Below are 15910 nucleotides of genomic sequence, written 5' to 3'. Positions count from 1 at the left end.
CCAGTTAGTGAGTGGCTAATATATGGAAATCAGCTCAAATAGCTGAGTGTTACAAAAAGTTTACCCTTTGAGAAACAATGTGACATGGTGATCAGCTGGCATTATCAGATTTGGGTTTAGTCATGCACCTTCTGCATACTGGTTGGGTGGTCCTGGGAAAATTACTTAACCTTTTAGTGCCCCAGGCAACCTGCTGAAATGTTAAGTTGCAGAGCAGGTGCAGAGTTGCTTTGGTAGAGGGAGCTGATACCAACGAAATTAAAGTTTTTTTTTAAAGTATACCTAGAAAAACTGCCTCGTATAGTGAAGAGAATCTGATCTTAAGAGTCACAGAGACTTAGATTTATCTCCTATTTCCGACACATATTGTCTGTGTCTTCATGGGCAGGTCATTTAACTTCTCAGATCCTAGGCAATTCTATAACTTTAGGTTGCAGACAAGTTGTTGACCTGTTAGAAGGAATTTCTGCATATGTATTTCTCTGTAGTATTCCTCCTGAATGCACCTTTACCCTTCTTCCTTCTCGTTTCCTATGAAAAAAGTATATACAGTACAAAAATATTTATTGTTTATTCTGTAAGGTCCCCAAAATATGATCTACAACACTTTAGTCCACATTTGTTCAAAGAAACCTTTGGGTTTTTATTAGAGAGAAAATATTTAGATTTTAATGAAAACACTCTTTTATTAAAAAAAATATGGCTGGAAAAAACATCTTTTATTTTGTTATTTTGGTACAACTTTCCAAGTAAAGGCAGTTTGAGAGTAATTGACATAATTGAGGAAGACCCTAAAAGAACTGAAGAATAATTTCTGTGCAAATCAAGATTGAATTTAGCCAACAAGATAAACTGATAACAGGAACTTAGTATGGATCATTTGAGGAAATGGATCAACAAAGAAAGGATTTGTGAAAAGGATAAATGACAGATGATGGAATATTTAACCAATTGAACATAAACTGGGCTACAAGATGCTAAGAGATATCAGTGGAACCCCAGGTTTGAGTATGTAGTAGGGTAGTGATTGCTTATACAATATGGACTTTAAAGGAATGAATCAGAAAGGAAACGATTCATGTCTGTCCTTTGAGTAACACAGAGGAAATGATTGTAGATGTTGACATAAGGGAATGCTTAAGGGAGTGATAATCATCACAATTCAGTTAGATTTGTAATTAGGAATAAAGTGAGATCCAACAAAGTAAAATTAAAGGATGAGGATTATTAAATTATACCAGAGAAAATTTTAGAAGAAAGACAAAATAAAAATATAAAGATTTTAAGGAGACAAAAGGGGAAAATGGAAAGCATTTAAAAAAGAATCTATATATCTAGTAAATTGTTGCTAGAATTTTTCTTTTTGCATCTTGGATAAATGAATTACAAAATGTGATTGAAAGCAAGAAAAATATCAAATGTGAATAATAAAATTCTACATGCAGAGGAGGAACTGGAAAGATTACAGAATGAAGTTAAAATACTGTAAAAATGATAAGAAAAGCAATGTTTGGCAAAAGAAAGTGCTCATTGCACAATACGTTAATATAAATAAAGTGAAAGTTTTGTAGAACATATTGAATAAGAAGTCTGTGATGGAGACAACCAGCTTTTTAGATACAGGAAGGAATAATTTATAGGGTGAAGAGGTAGCCACATTGCCAAATACAAAACAAAACAACAACATAAAAAACCTAACACAATTCTTTGAGGTGACATGAAGTAGGGCCTGACCTGTACATCTCGTTTTTCTGGGAGGATTAATCTTAGAAATAATAAACTAGAAAACAAGGTAAAGGCCATGATTAATTTGAGATTTAGGAAAATTATTTCTATAGGATTAAATCTCTGTAGAATATATACTCCTTGAAGGTAGGGACTGTTTTTATTTTTGCTCTCTTCTATCTCCAGCACCTAAGAGAGTACCTTAAACATAGGAGGAGTTAAGTAAATGTCTATTAAATTAATTTAAATCACAGTCATTATTGACTTTCCAGCACACTGAATTTGAGGACTTATAAGAGCTGTCACATCAATCTTATACAAGGTCTATTGATTTCACTTAGAGAAAAGGTGTTTTGGAATGGGGGATGGACTTGGAAAACAAGGAAGGAATACAAGAAAAAAAACAATCTTCTCTCATTGTCCCTAGAGCTTGGTAAAAAAATAAAGGCAAGAGGATACTGAAAAAGAAAACATTCCAATTTCCATGACCAGTGGCTTTAGAATCAGGTCACCTAAAACAAAAACCAGATAATGAAGATTAGAGATTTACTTTTTGTTCTTTTTTTTTTAAACAAAAGCAAGGACAAAACAACTTTATTGATGTCTCTTGAAAAACTGATCACAGGCATTTCTTCTTTCTGTCTTCCTTCCTTCCTTCCTTCCTTCCTTCCTTCCTTCCTTCCTTCCTTCCTTCCTTCCTTCCTTCCTTCCTTCCTTCCTTCCTTCCTTCCTTCCTTCCTTCCTTCCTTCCTTCCTTCCTTCCTTCCTTCCTTCCTTCCTTCCTTCCTTCCTTCCTTCCTTCCTTCCTTCCTTCCTTCCTTCCTTCCTTCCTTCCTTCCTTCCTTCCTTCCTTCCTTCCTTCCTTCCTTCCTTCCTTCCTTCCTTCCTTCCTTCCTTCCTTCCTTCCTTCCTTCCTTCCTTCCTTTCTTTCTTCCGAGCCTAGGCTTGATGAGAACTACGTAAGGAGTATCTAAATGAAATTAGATTTAATTGAAGTCTACTGGCAGGTTTGGTGTACAGGGAGTCAACTAGAGCTTCGCTGCAACCCCTTTGGATTTGGTGCAAGGATACAGAGTTAAATGAGGTCTAGTAGTGGTGCAAGAGTCCTCTGTAAAGGAATTTACAGACTGGAAAACCTAGATAAAAGAGGTTTCTTGTGGGGTTTGGAAGTTAAGTTTAGTTAGTAAAGTTGAGGGTAGAGATAAAAGGGCACCGGACTTATAGGTCCCGTGGGCAGAAACCCTTGACATGACCAGAGTAAGGATGGGATCTCTGAAAAGAGTGAACTCCTGTTTTGCCCCTTTTATAATAGGGGGTCTTGTGATAATCTGAAGGGGCTCGTGGGTGGAATCCCATTTTGACTTCTGGCTGGAGCTTCAGCCAGGGTTAGAATTTGAATAGAATTCAATGGGTTTTTAGATAAGGAGGAAACTTGTTTGTGCTTGGGGTGGAGGTTGGAGCCCAAGTTGGCTCAGATCCGAAGAGGGCTGGGAGAGCCAGGATATCTCCCATTGGAATTCAAAAGGGTGCTTTTGACCAGGATTTGTGAATCAAAGGTCAGCCATGGGGGTTGGGAATCAGAAAGGAATCTTAAAGGGACTATAACCCACATCAGGCTCACACAACTAGTGTCTCAGGCCGGATTTGAACTTGGGTCTTCCTGATTCCAGGTCCAGTGCTCTTTTCATTGCATCTCCTAGTTTCTACCAATTTTTTTAGATTACTATAATTTATGGATATATTGCCCTCATCCCACCTCCCAAGATCTCTGCCTTACAACAAAGAAAATATGAAAAATCCAACACAAATGATAATGCTCGACAGTACATACAATATTCTGTACCCATAATGCCTTAAATTCTCCATAGAAAAGAAGCTTCTTTATCTCATCTTTGAGGCAGAGTTTGTCATTGCAATTACTCAATGTTTTGACTTTATTTTGGAGTTATTTTCATTTATAGTTTTTGTGTATATTTTTCTAAGTTGTGTTTATTTCCTTTTGTATTAGTTTATATAAGTGCCTCTATGTTTTTCTGAATTTCTTATATTCATTTCTTTCAGCATAATAATATTATATTGTGTTTATATAGCCAAATTTGCTCAGTCATTCTCCAATTGATGGGTACTTTGTTTCTAGGTTTTTTTGTTTGTTTGTTTGTTTTTGTTTTTTTTTTGCTATCATGGTAAGTACTGATACCAACATTTTTTTCTCTATATATGGTATTACCTTTAGTGGAGTCTTTGACTTTCTTGGAGTATATGCTTAGCAGGATATCCTCTGGATAAAAGAAAAAGAACACTTTTGAAGCTTTTCTAATAGAATTCCAGTTATATTACAGAATTGTTAATGTTTTTCCCATCATTGTATTAGCATATTTGCCTTTTTACAACTGTTCCAAAATATTTTCCCCTGAATTTTTTTCATTTTTGTCAGTTCAATGAGTATGAAGTGAAACCTCACACTTGTTTTTAATCGATATTTTTTTTAGTGATTTGGAGTAGTCTTTCAACTGGTTGTTAATAGTTTACAATTAACCTCTTGTGTATTGGTTAATTTATTCTTTGTTCTTCATTGATTGAAGCCTTGATTTGGAACCCTGAGTAATATTTGTATAAGGTATTGCCATCTTCATGTGTGAAAATTTGGGACTTACTATACTCTCTTTTAAGAAATTATGAAGATTGTAATCAAAGATTATTCATTTCTTTAAGGCTGAAGTTCACAAAATGAACAGAACAACGTTGTGGGGGCAGATAGTATAAGTATTATCTCCCCATTTTTATTTGAGGAAATTGAGACTTAGAGAGATTAAACAACTCCCCCAAGGTCACACAGTAAATGAGTCAGAATTCAAGCCCAGGTTTCCCCATTGCAAGCACTTTTTCCAAGTATATATTTAATATATCATTAGCAAAAAATAAAACTGAACTTTTTAATGCTATGTTGCAATGGAAGAAAGCACAAGCTCAGATAATTCAAAATAGCAAATAACACAGACCAAATGTATTTTATTTAGGAATTTGATTCATTTAAGCAAACATACATTCCTTTCATAACAAAATGAGTGTACTTGATATTCAGGAAATTCAAAGCACATAAAACAAAATGAATGAAGCTGTCTTAAACAGATTTGATGTGGGAGAATCTCAGGAGCCCAGCTTCTTTACTATCTTGGCTTCCTGCTCAATTCCCCCCAGATATTGATATTAAACTAGGTAAAGATGGTTCAATCTGTTCTCCAGTTCTTCCAGAGAATGATTTGTGTTTAAAGATACTTATTGCTTTGTATGTTAAATTTTTAATAATATCTAGCATTTACATAATACTTTAAAGTTTGTAATTTACTTTACAAATATTATCTAATATTATCCTCACAACAACGTTGGGATTTGGGTACTATATTATCCCCATTTTACAAGTGAGGAAACTGAGGCAGACAGGTTAAATGACTTGCTTTGGCTCATATAGCTATTAAATATTTGAGAATGGATTGGACTCAGGTCTTTCTGATTCCTAACCTAGTTCACTCTCTACTCTAAAACCCAACTGCCTCATTAAAAAAAAAAATCTCATTCATAATCTTATAGACCTTATGTTCTATAGCGTGGATGAGGAAGAATATAGAGAAAAAAGAAGGGTTTCCTTCTTATAGAAATCACAGTGCTGATTCCTCCCTGAGCACATAATACAATACTCTTGCAATGTTTACCTTTCCACAGGTTAAAAAAGGTTGGTAAATATATTTTTAAAAAAATAATATTTTCTTGGAAAAATTACTTTTATTAAATTATATTTTAAAAAGTGTATTAATATCACATAATAATATACTCTGGGTTTCTTGAGAGGATTACTTCATTATTTTGTATTTGAAAACCCAGCACTAATAATGAACTGGCATATAAAAGGAACTTAATAGATGTTGATATGTAAAATGCCACACCTTCAAAGGCAAATCTAATAAATTTAGGCTCAAGTAAATATATAAAAGCTATCTTGGTGGGGAAGCAGAGAGTAAGTGAAGAAAACAAAGGAGGGATTTCTGGGTGGGAAGAAGTTAAGTAGTAGCAAGGCAAATTGTGGAGCAGAATTTAATTAAAGAGCTAGTAAGGATAGGAAAGATATATGTGTATGTAGGGGGTGTGTGTATGAGTATGTATATATGTATATATATATACATTTATGTATACATATGTAAATATATATAAATATATATTTACATATGTATACATATGTAAATACATATGCAAAGAACAATAGGAATATAATTTCTTCAACTAACTTTCTTGATCTGGTAATTTGTCGTTATATATTTTGAATCCTCCCTGATGTTCTGCTGGGCACATCACAATCTTCTCTTTTGTTTTGCTTTATTTTGTTTCTTATTCCTTTTCTGCTTTTCTTTTTTTCTTATTCCATTTTTTTCCCAAATAAAATTAAAAAAAAAAAGAAAAAGAAAAGAAAAAAATAAAAAAATTATCCTGACTATTGCAACTTTTTTTGGATGGAGAATTATTGCACTAAAATTATGTTGCACCTATGGATACAGTGGATACAGCACTAGCCCCATGGATAGAATATTGGCCACCAAGTCTTGGAGGTTGGCCTTTTGACATTTACTATTTGTGTACCCTGATCATGTAAATTAAACTATCTGTGCTTCCTTTTTACTAGTTGTAAAGTGAAGTGATTAAATTTATGATTTCCAGAATGCCATCTAGCATTCTCTAACCCTGTGATTTTATGAGAGTGAAAGTGTCTCATCTTAAGTAAGTGTCATAGGTTGCTGAATGATATATTGAGGGTGAGGGACAGTTTTTGGATGTTAGTAAAATCCCTCATTGTAAGGAGCACTGAATTAGCTTGATGAATATAGCTGGCCCTTATAGCAGTCTATAATTCAGCTTCTTAAACTGTAGGTTGTGATCCCATTTGGGGTCTTTTAACCAAATATAAGGGTTGGGAAATTATGATTTATTGTCAGCAAATGTTTGATTTGTATACCTATTTTTATATCTATAAACCTGGGGTTGCATAAAAATTTCTCTGGTGAAAGGGATTTGTGAGTGGAAAAAGTAAGTGGAAATCCCTGATCTGTAACAAAGTGGGGGTGCTTCAGCATATTATTCCAGTTTCATTTTCCTTATACTCTTACTTCCTTTTAAGCTGAATGTACTAGTTTAAAAAATAAGCTCTTTGAAGTCAGGGACCAACCTTTTTTTTTCTTACTACTTCTGTTGTTTATCAGGAAAACGGAATGGCATTGCCTTTATTAGCCTGAAGACTATAGTCTGAATTATAAGAAAGGACTTTTTTCAAATACTCCTAGAACCATCCAGAAGCCTACTAAACTTATGAAACTGTTCAGGGCATAGGGAGGACACATGACTGATTGATTATTTTCTATCATTAGGGACAAATATCTCCTCTCCTACTCACCTCTCCTCCTCCATGCCATTTGTCAGGATAAGTAATTATTATATTCCCAAACATATTGTCTGAATTGACTTTTAACTTTAGGGGCCAAGCTCACTGAATAAATCAAACTTACCCACAATGAAAATAACCACTTATAATAATAGTGTGTAGCTTATTTAAGGTGATTCTATATATATTTTCCCCTTTATTAAAGGGCTTATAGTTTAAGTGAGATGCATTGTTATTTTTTTTAAAGCAGCTATACTTAAATATTTAAGATGTAAACATACTGCCAAATTATTCAATTTTATCCTGTTAGTTACCTTATCCTTAGGTAATTCATTGAAATGCATTTCAGACCATGCCGGCACTGAGTATAGATATAAGTCAGCAAGGAAGAGGTGAAAAAAAGCAACTATAATTAATTTCAGGGGCTATCTTGATTAAAGTACATGGAAATCATAGGATTATGGATTGAGATCTGGAACTGAAACTGAAGGTACATGAAAATGATGGTCTTCACATAAGTTTTGTGTTGTGGATTGCTAAGTGAAGTTGTGGGCACTGGAGCAGTCAGGGATCAATGATCTGGATATAGGGGACATAGTCATCCATTCAGATTTGTTGTAAACACTTTCCATATATTCATCAATAGACAAATGAGTAGTTCATATAGCTTGCAAAGTCTATGAACTTTCATTTTCAGTTGATGAAACTAAGACCTGGGGAGGTTAAGTGCCAAAATCACTCATCTAAGTAAGCACTAGAGGCAAGGACTTGAATCCAATTTCTCTGACTCCTGAAACTGATCTTTTCATAGTATTGCCTTCTACATGACTCTGCTCTCCATCTGCCTACAGGTGGATCACCAACCACCCAGATCTTCACAGCTGCTACCACAATACATATGTAAACAATCTCTGAATGGATTTATGGATTTGGGACATTTGGCCTTGAATTAGAATGATGATTTCCCCTCTTAATGCATGACCTCAGGTTTTTAACAGAGTGTGTAGTGTTGGTTTGACTGAAGGAGAAAGAGCTGGAGTTTGGAGAAAGCCCTGAAGACTCACAGCTGCAGCAATCAAACAGGATTCCAGAAAGTGGGGGCAGCCTTGAATTAGAAGGGCAGGAGAGGAGCCTGGAGTAGTGTGCAGAGTGAAACCTGGCACCGACTCTTTGAGAATTAACCAGAATTCCATAAATTGGGTTTCTAGGGAATGGTTTGAGTGATTTCTGAACTCCTCCTAGATTTGTTCAGAATTCCTATCTTCTCTGGCTGCTTATCTGATGTGTGAAGGCGGAGGGTGGTAAATATCAACTAAATACATAATGACATAACTGTGCAAAGACATTTTAAAAGAAAAAGAACACATGTGCAGTCAATTCTTAATTACCTGCTTTAGCCATGGCCAATTTTTCTCTAGGCCTGGAATCCCTTTGAGAAATTTGGGGGACATTGCACAATTTAGGGATGCCCCAGAGCCTGCCAGAAGTGGCTGTTCTTTTGCCTCCCCTCCCAAAAAATAATATAGTTATGTCCTCTATGACCTTTTCTGGTACTCAGTACAAAAATCTTATATTTCCTTTATATCACTATCAAATTTCTTTTTAGATATATAAAATATCACTATATATTCATGAGCTTAATGACAATATTCTTAGCAAATGCAAAAATAAAAAAACCAATAGAGCTTAATAAAACCATAAAATCAGAAGAAATTATATTTCGATAACAATTGTGATATTTTACAGCTAGTTTAAGTAATTATTTTTAACAAAATAAGATAATTTATTAGACCTGTGCCTCCTTCATGTATAGAGTCTTAGGATCATGTATTTGAATTGGAAGCATGTAATCCAGTCTCCTCAAAGACTTTTCCCTATTTCTGAAAGCAAAGCTCATGTGTCATCTTTTAAGTGAAGCCTAATCTGATCTCTGGACTATTAGTTATCTTTCCCATACATACCACCAATCTACTTTGCATTTCCACTTACTTTGGACATTTCTGTTCACATGTCAATTTCTTCAATAGAATGTAAACTTATTGATGGTAGGAACTCTCTCCCTTCCCCTCTCTCCCTCCTTCCCTCCCTCTCTCCTTTCCTCCCTCCCTCCCTTCCTCCCTCCCTTCCTTCCTTCCTTCCTCCCTCCCTCCCTCCCTCCCTCCCTCCCTCCCTCCCTCCCTCCCTCCCTCCCTTCCTTCCTTCCTTCCTTCCTTCCTTCCTTCCTTCCTTCCTTCCTTCCTTCCTTCCTTCCTTCCTTCCTTCCTTCCTTCCTTCCTTCCTTCCTTCCTTCCTTCCTCCCTCCCTCCCTCCTTCCCTCCATTCCTTCCTTCCTCTCTTCCTTCCTTCCTTCCTTCCTTCCTTCCTTCCTTCCTTCCTTCCTTCCTTCCTTCCTTCCTTCCTTCCTTCCTTCCTTCCTTCGTTCCTTCCTTCCTTCCTCCCTTCCTTCCTTCCTTTCTCCCTTCCTTCCTCCTTTCCTCCCTTCCTTCCTTTCTGAAAACTGTGAGTCTTGTTTACCATTTTATATACTACAATTAGCATGGCTCTCTTTGCATAAATATTGTTTTAAAATGTTTAAAAAGCACAAATAGCACATAGTTGGAAATTAGGAATCAGTAATATTATCCATACCCTTATTTTCATCTTCTTTCATCTGTGACTGTCCAAGAAGTGGTAACTCAGGCAATTCTTAAAATTGAATGTTCTTTCCTGTGGACAGGCAGTTATTTTGCTTTAGTAACAAATATATTTTGAAAAAAAATAATTACCAAATTTAAATGAGAGAAAATAGGGAACCACTCCAGCTTCGGAATCAAAAACATTGGATCATTGGGGAAGTGTGAGGTAGGAGGAACTTGAAACTAGAATGAAGTACAACCTATTGAAGAAAGAAAAAAAGACCTTGGTTTGGATGTTGAAAGGTGAGAGTCCTACCTTTGCATAAGTGTTTGGAGACAGTTATGTTTAAAAAATAAATATATTGTTAAAAGCCACACACATGTTTTCTTATGCTTAATTGTTTGGTCATCAAAAATTGCAAGGTTATTGGGAGTAATATTCAAATCTAGTTAAAAAGAGCCATTGGGTTGTGAAGAAAAGAAGAGGTAGATAGGCCATGTAAATGATTTCTAAATAGGATGGGAAGATTCATTTTGAACAAAAGCACAATGTGGGACAAAACCTGAGCTGCCAACAATATCAAGCCAAGAAAACTGGAGGAGAAATTAATGTATATAAATCTGAATTTAAAATGTGTGTTGCAGACACTCAGATCTAAGTTTCTTTCTGTAGAACATTGGAAGAGAGGAGATGAAGAAATATCTTTAACCAAATTGAGGGCAAAGAGGGATGTAATGGTTTGGGGAATAAAACCTCCAAATGATTTAGACCTTGTGTGAAAGTGACCATAGAGCAGTCATTGATTGAGAAAACCACACTGAGACATGCAGGCTGGCTCCAGAAAGAATATTTGTTTATACGCTATTGTAAAAAACATCTCCCTATGGTGACACCCTCTTTAATGGCAGCCTGAGTTGTCAGTACCTATGTCTTTTCAGAGCATATAAAATTTTAACTCGATTAGCATTAACTTAATTGGAGCCTTTCAAATTTCTGAAATATGAGATGGGTTGGAGATCATGTTTTATTGTTAAACATGATATATCATTTAAGTTATGACCCTTTTTCTCCCACCACCACCCCCAACCTCTGGCTTTGCTTCTGCAAAATGAACAGTTGTCTCTATTTGTGTGTCCCATATATGTTAACATGATGGATCATAGGATCATAGACTTAGAGTTGTAGAAGACCCTAGTTTCCTTATCAAGAAGAATGGAAATTGAAACCCAGAGGGAATGACTAACCAACATTGCACAGGTCACAAATGGCATAGCCATTATACAAATCCAGGTCTTCTAACACTAAACTTGGTACTCTTTCTTTTATACTATTTTGTTCAAAGAGTATTAAGTTCTTGGACAGCAGTAGCCATTTCTATTTAATTGCTTTTGTATAAAATGCAACATAATAGAAATGGTTCATTAGTGCACATGGAGTTTGTTGAATCAATCTCTCAGTGTATTCATTAAAGTTTACTGTGTGCTAGAGATGAAAAGACAAAAGTGGAACAATCCTTTAGAACATTCTAAAGGGAAAGACAACATGTACATATACAGACATATATAAGACTTATATAAATAAAATACAAGACAACCTTAGAAGAGAAGAGTACTTAGACTCTCTAATACTTACACTCACCATAAAGAAAAGCCTTCCAAAGTATGCGGTAATTAAACTGAATCTTAAATAGATAGTGAGGGCTCCAGGAGATAGAGGTGCAAAGGAAAAACATTCCAGGTAGAAAGAGAAACAGTCAGTACAGAGGCTAGAGTTTGAAGATGGGATATCACAAGGAACAGAATGGATAGAGAGTAGAGAGTGTGGAGAAGAGTTATCTCTAAGTGGGAAACCAAATTGTAAAGAAAGATAATCACATAGAGGAGTTTGTATTTGATTGAAAAGGTAATAGGGAGACAAGAAGTTTAATGAGTCAAGAATCCACATGAGCAGACTTAGCAGATCTTAAGAAATTAGTTTGGTAAGTTTGTGTTACTCTATTTTACAAAGGTTTTTTTTTTTTTTAATAGAGACCTCAACATTATTAAAAAAAAATAATTGACTTGCTAGATTCTTTCCCCTTGTCTTCTTTTAGAAGATACATTCATATATATTCATATATGTGCACATATATATATAATGTTATATATGTGTATATGTAAGATTTTTCTGCATATACTTCTATTTATCAGTTCTTTCTTTGGATGCAGGTAATGTCCTTTGTAGTCAATTATGATATTTATAATAGTTATAATGACTTATTTGCTCAAAGTTGTTCTTAAAATGATATTGCTTTTACTGTATATATTGTTTTCTTGAAGTAAGTTTTAGCTTATATCTGAGACACAGTCCTGATTCATCTTCATATTCTAAAACTTTTATTTATATACAATACTCTACAGTAAGAAGTGATATTCACCATAAAGGTCTTCTAGTATTGTAAGAATATCAATTGTCAAATATTCAGTTGTGATCTTTAGACTGTAATACATTTTAGAATGAATTTCAACAGGCAGGAAGTTGTTTTTTCAAAAGGATTTTTTGGTTAACCTGAAATCACCAGATAATTAAATTGAATGGAATGCTCTACTTTTCAGTTATTCTGCTTCCTCAAAGATTGCTTTTTTATGACGTAGAAACCAAAGCAATCAGTTGGAAACTGATTTTTCCACTATGGAAAAGTAGTCATAGAATTATAGACTTTTAGGATTGGAAAGAATCCAAAGGGTCATCAATGTTAACCTGGTCAAAAATTTTCATTAACAATATTTCAAACAAGTGGAGACTAACAATTGTGATTGAGAAATTATTACCTTTTAAACATGCTTATTTATTATTAGGAAATTTTTCTTATACCATGTTGAAATCTTACTCCTTGTACCTTCTACCTATTGTAATTAAAATGTGTGGTCTGATAGAGTTAACTGCATAAAATACAGAGAAAGAAAAACCTTTTTACTTTTCCTTGGTTGGCCCCTACCCTTGGAATATGTATGTCTAGACCTTCCAGTGATTCTTGTTTTTCATTCCTTTCATCTGGACTTATTTACCTCATCACTATCCTCACTACATTTCTAGGGAGAGATATGTTCTGAGCATATATGAGAGTAAATAAATGGATAGGATAATTTAACAGTGTCCATTTTCCTTTGCTGGACATCAGTGATTATAGGCTTGTTTGTCTAAAAAAGAAGGGCGGAAAAATCCAGAATATGTGTGTATATATATATATATATATAAAATTTTTATTTTTATTTTATTTTATTATTTTTTATTAATTTTATAATTATAAAATTTTTTTGACAGTACATATGCATGAGTAATTTTTTAATAATATTATCCCTTGTATTCAATTTTTCCAAATTTTCCACTCTCTCCCCTAGATGACAGGCAATCCCATACATATTAAATGTGTTACAGTATAACCTAGATACAATATATGTGTGTAAATCCAATTTTCTTATTGCACGGTAAGAATTGGATTCCGAAGGTATAAGTAACCTGGGTAGAAAGACAGTAGTGCTCATAGTTTACACAGAATATATTTTCATCCTGCTTTATGATTTTTATAGAAATTATTGATAAAGCAAAGTTATTGGATTCTTTTGCCTGGTACTTTAGATTGAAGCTGTTTGTCCTTTTGACCTATTGTTATGTCTATATATTTCATACCATTCATTAGATTTCTTTCCTTTAGTCCCCAGTTTGCAATTAAGGATATATATATTAAAAAATGTTACTATAGAGAAAATATTATCTATAGCAAGCTGTCTTTTAAGAACTACACAAATCAGGAACTATATGCAAAGAAAAGAAATTTTACTCAATCTCTATAATCCCAAGCAATAGACAAGAGAAGGAAAAGATGTAGTTTATTACTTTCTCTCTTTGTCTGCTGGAAAGGAATAGTTAAGCCATATCTATGACAATCCTGGTCTTTTGGAGGTCTCATCCAGACAACTAATAAAATGCCAGCTATAGCTACTTGATCACCAGACCTACTTTGCAGGCCTCCAAACAAAGCAAAAAAAAAAAAAAAAAATCCACATGAAAGTCTTTCAGAAATTTAAAAACAAGACATGGGCTCTTCACTGAAAGTCCTGTAAGCAGAAGCTATGATCACTTTAAGAATGGATGCTTTAGTGGGAAATATTTTTTGAATATGAATGGGATGGCTGCTAAGGTTGCTTCCAAGTCTAAAAATATTGTGTGTGTATAGTAGTTAACATTTCTTCTACATCATTTCATGGAGAAGACTTCATGAAGTCTTCTCCATGCTAATCATTCCTAGTTCTGTCAACTTACTCTTCTAAATGCTATGGTTTTGAAGCCTTTCACCATTCTCAGGGGTAATAGAGCATCTAACATGGTGATCAACAAAGATAAAACTGAGTTTAGAAATAGGTAATAGGACCTTGAGGTCTAGTGGAAGCTGGAAAGAGATTAAAGTTAGTTGAGTCTAATGAGAAGATTTGAGATTTGATTGAAACCTTGGGATTTATAATAGGTTTTAAAACTTTTTGATGTCAGCCACATGCTTCTCTATCCAGACTGGTAACTTTATTGATAATTTGCTGCCTAAGATATGTGTAGGGCTTAGAAAAATGATGATGATAGGAGGTGATTATAAGTATTTATGGCCTTTCATTTAAACCCAGGAATCTTAAGTGACAGCTGTTTGAGAAGCTTGTCAGTCAATTAAGTGGTTTGAGATTCTGCCAGTGGTTTAAAAACCTGTGGTTTGGGTAAGTTTGCAGTCATTGGGGCCCTGACAGTCTCCCCACAGCTCTCTTATTTCCACCAGAAACCACTATTTTGCTGGTTCAGGAGGATGCAGCACAGACGTCTTGACCCTGTTGTTTATTTCGAGGGTAAAAAAATCACAATGGAGCTTAGATCTGAGTGTGCTTGTCAAATTGATTAAAGCTTTTCATGGCCAACAGAGCAGTCAGAACTCAAAAGGTGGGCTGTCCCTTGCTGGTCCCTCTATAGGAAAAAGATAGGGTTAGTGATCTTGGAGAGGAACTGCATCTATTTTACCATTACAATTCTATCCTTATTGTCTAAAACAAACACAAGGAAAAGATTAAAGATTTAATTATTGTTTCAGCTGACATTTTTAATGGCTTACTATATACTAGGTACTATTGTATTTGTTGTTTAGTTATTTCTGTAGTGTTTGTCACTTTGTGAATCCATTTTGGCTTTTCTTGGTAAAACTTGTTGGTTTACCATTTTCTTCTCTAGCCCATTTTACAGATGAGGAGATGGAGGCAAACAGGTTAAGTGACTTACACAGGGTTATACAACTACTAAGTGTCTCCAGTCACATTTGAACTCTGGAAATCCTCTTGATCCCTGTCCTCTGTGTCACCTAGTTGCCTGTGGGTACTATTATTGTCCCTGTTTTTAAATGAAAAAACTGAAGCTCTGATTGGTCAGGTAATCACACAGGTAGTAAGAGTCTGAGATCAAATTCTAAAATGGAATTTTCAGGAAGCAATTTTTTTCACTTCAGTGAAAAAATTGTGAACATGGGGGGCCTGGCAACCATAGCTACTGAATATCTGGAAAAGAAAATTCTTTAAAGTTCTTAGTACTTTTAAATGATTCAACATCAGAAATAAAGATGGTTTTAGAGAGTCGTCTGGTGTATCAGAAGGAATTTGAACACTGGTCTTCCTAAAGCCAACTCCCTACTTACACCACTACCACTAATATTTTTTGTGTAACAAAACAAAATGGAGGTAATCCATTCATATTCTTTGTTTGGTCCTTGGCTTCCCCCTACTTACCTAGACCTACAGTTTCAAACATTTTCTCCTTTGTAAGTTCTGTATTCTAACAGGAAATCTGCCTTATCAGTGTCTGTCATTACACCATCAGCCTAAGAAGTCTAATCAGAAAGTACAAAGGACATCTCCATGCATGAGAATGCCCTCAGTAACCCTAACCTGATATATCTGCAGTCAAGCCTTCCACAGTAGATCACTCTTTTGCATCACACCAGCATCTTCTCTCTCAGCTCCACATTTATCAGCAGAGAAACACAAACACTGCAGCTTCATAGGTACACAGTGTCCCCACACCTATTGCAGTCTAGGGCAGCAGTGACTTAGGCCCTGGTGCAAACCACCCACAAGCAGT

At 34.9% G+C, this 15910-nt stretch overlaps 1 long non-coding RNA gene across 1 annotated transcript in view; it reads right to left on the bottom strand.

Annotated features, from left to right (window-relative positions):
* Window positions 1-700: 700 nt before the first annotated feature.
* LOC141555532 (uncharacterized) overlaps window positions 701-15910 on the bottom strand; it is a 46489-nt gene continuing 31279 nt past the window's right edge. The window contains exons 3-5 of the long non-coding RNA XR_012486246.1: window positions 9779-9856; window positions 3953-4003; window positions 701-2237 (exon numbers count right to left, since the gene is read on the bottom strand). This is a non-coding gene — a long non-coding RNA (uncharacterized LOC141555532). The remainder of the gene's footprint in view (window positions 2238-3952; window positions 4004-9778; window positions 9857-15910) is intronic.

The sequence above is a fragment of the Sminthopsis crassicaudata genome, chromosome 1 (assembly GCF_048593235.1).
Source record: "Sminthopsis crassicaudata isolate SCR6 chromosome 1, ASM4859323v1, whole genome shotgun sequence".
In the NCBI taxonomy this organism is placed as follows: domain Eukaryota; kingdom Metazoa; phylum Chordata; class Mammalia; order Dasyuromorphia; family Dasyuridae; genus Sminthopsis; species Sminthopsis crassicaudata.
Note: the sequence above shows the minus strand (reverse complement) of the source record. Positions and strands in the feature narration are given on the sequence as shown.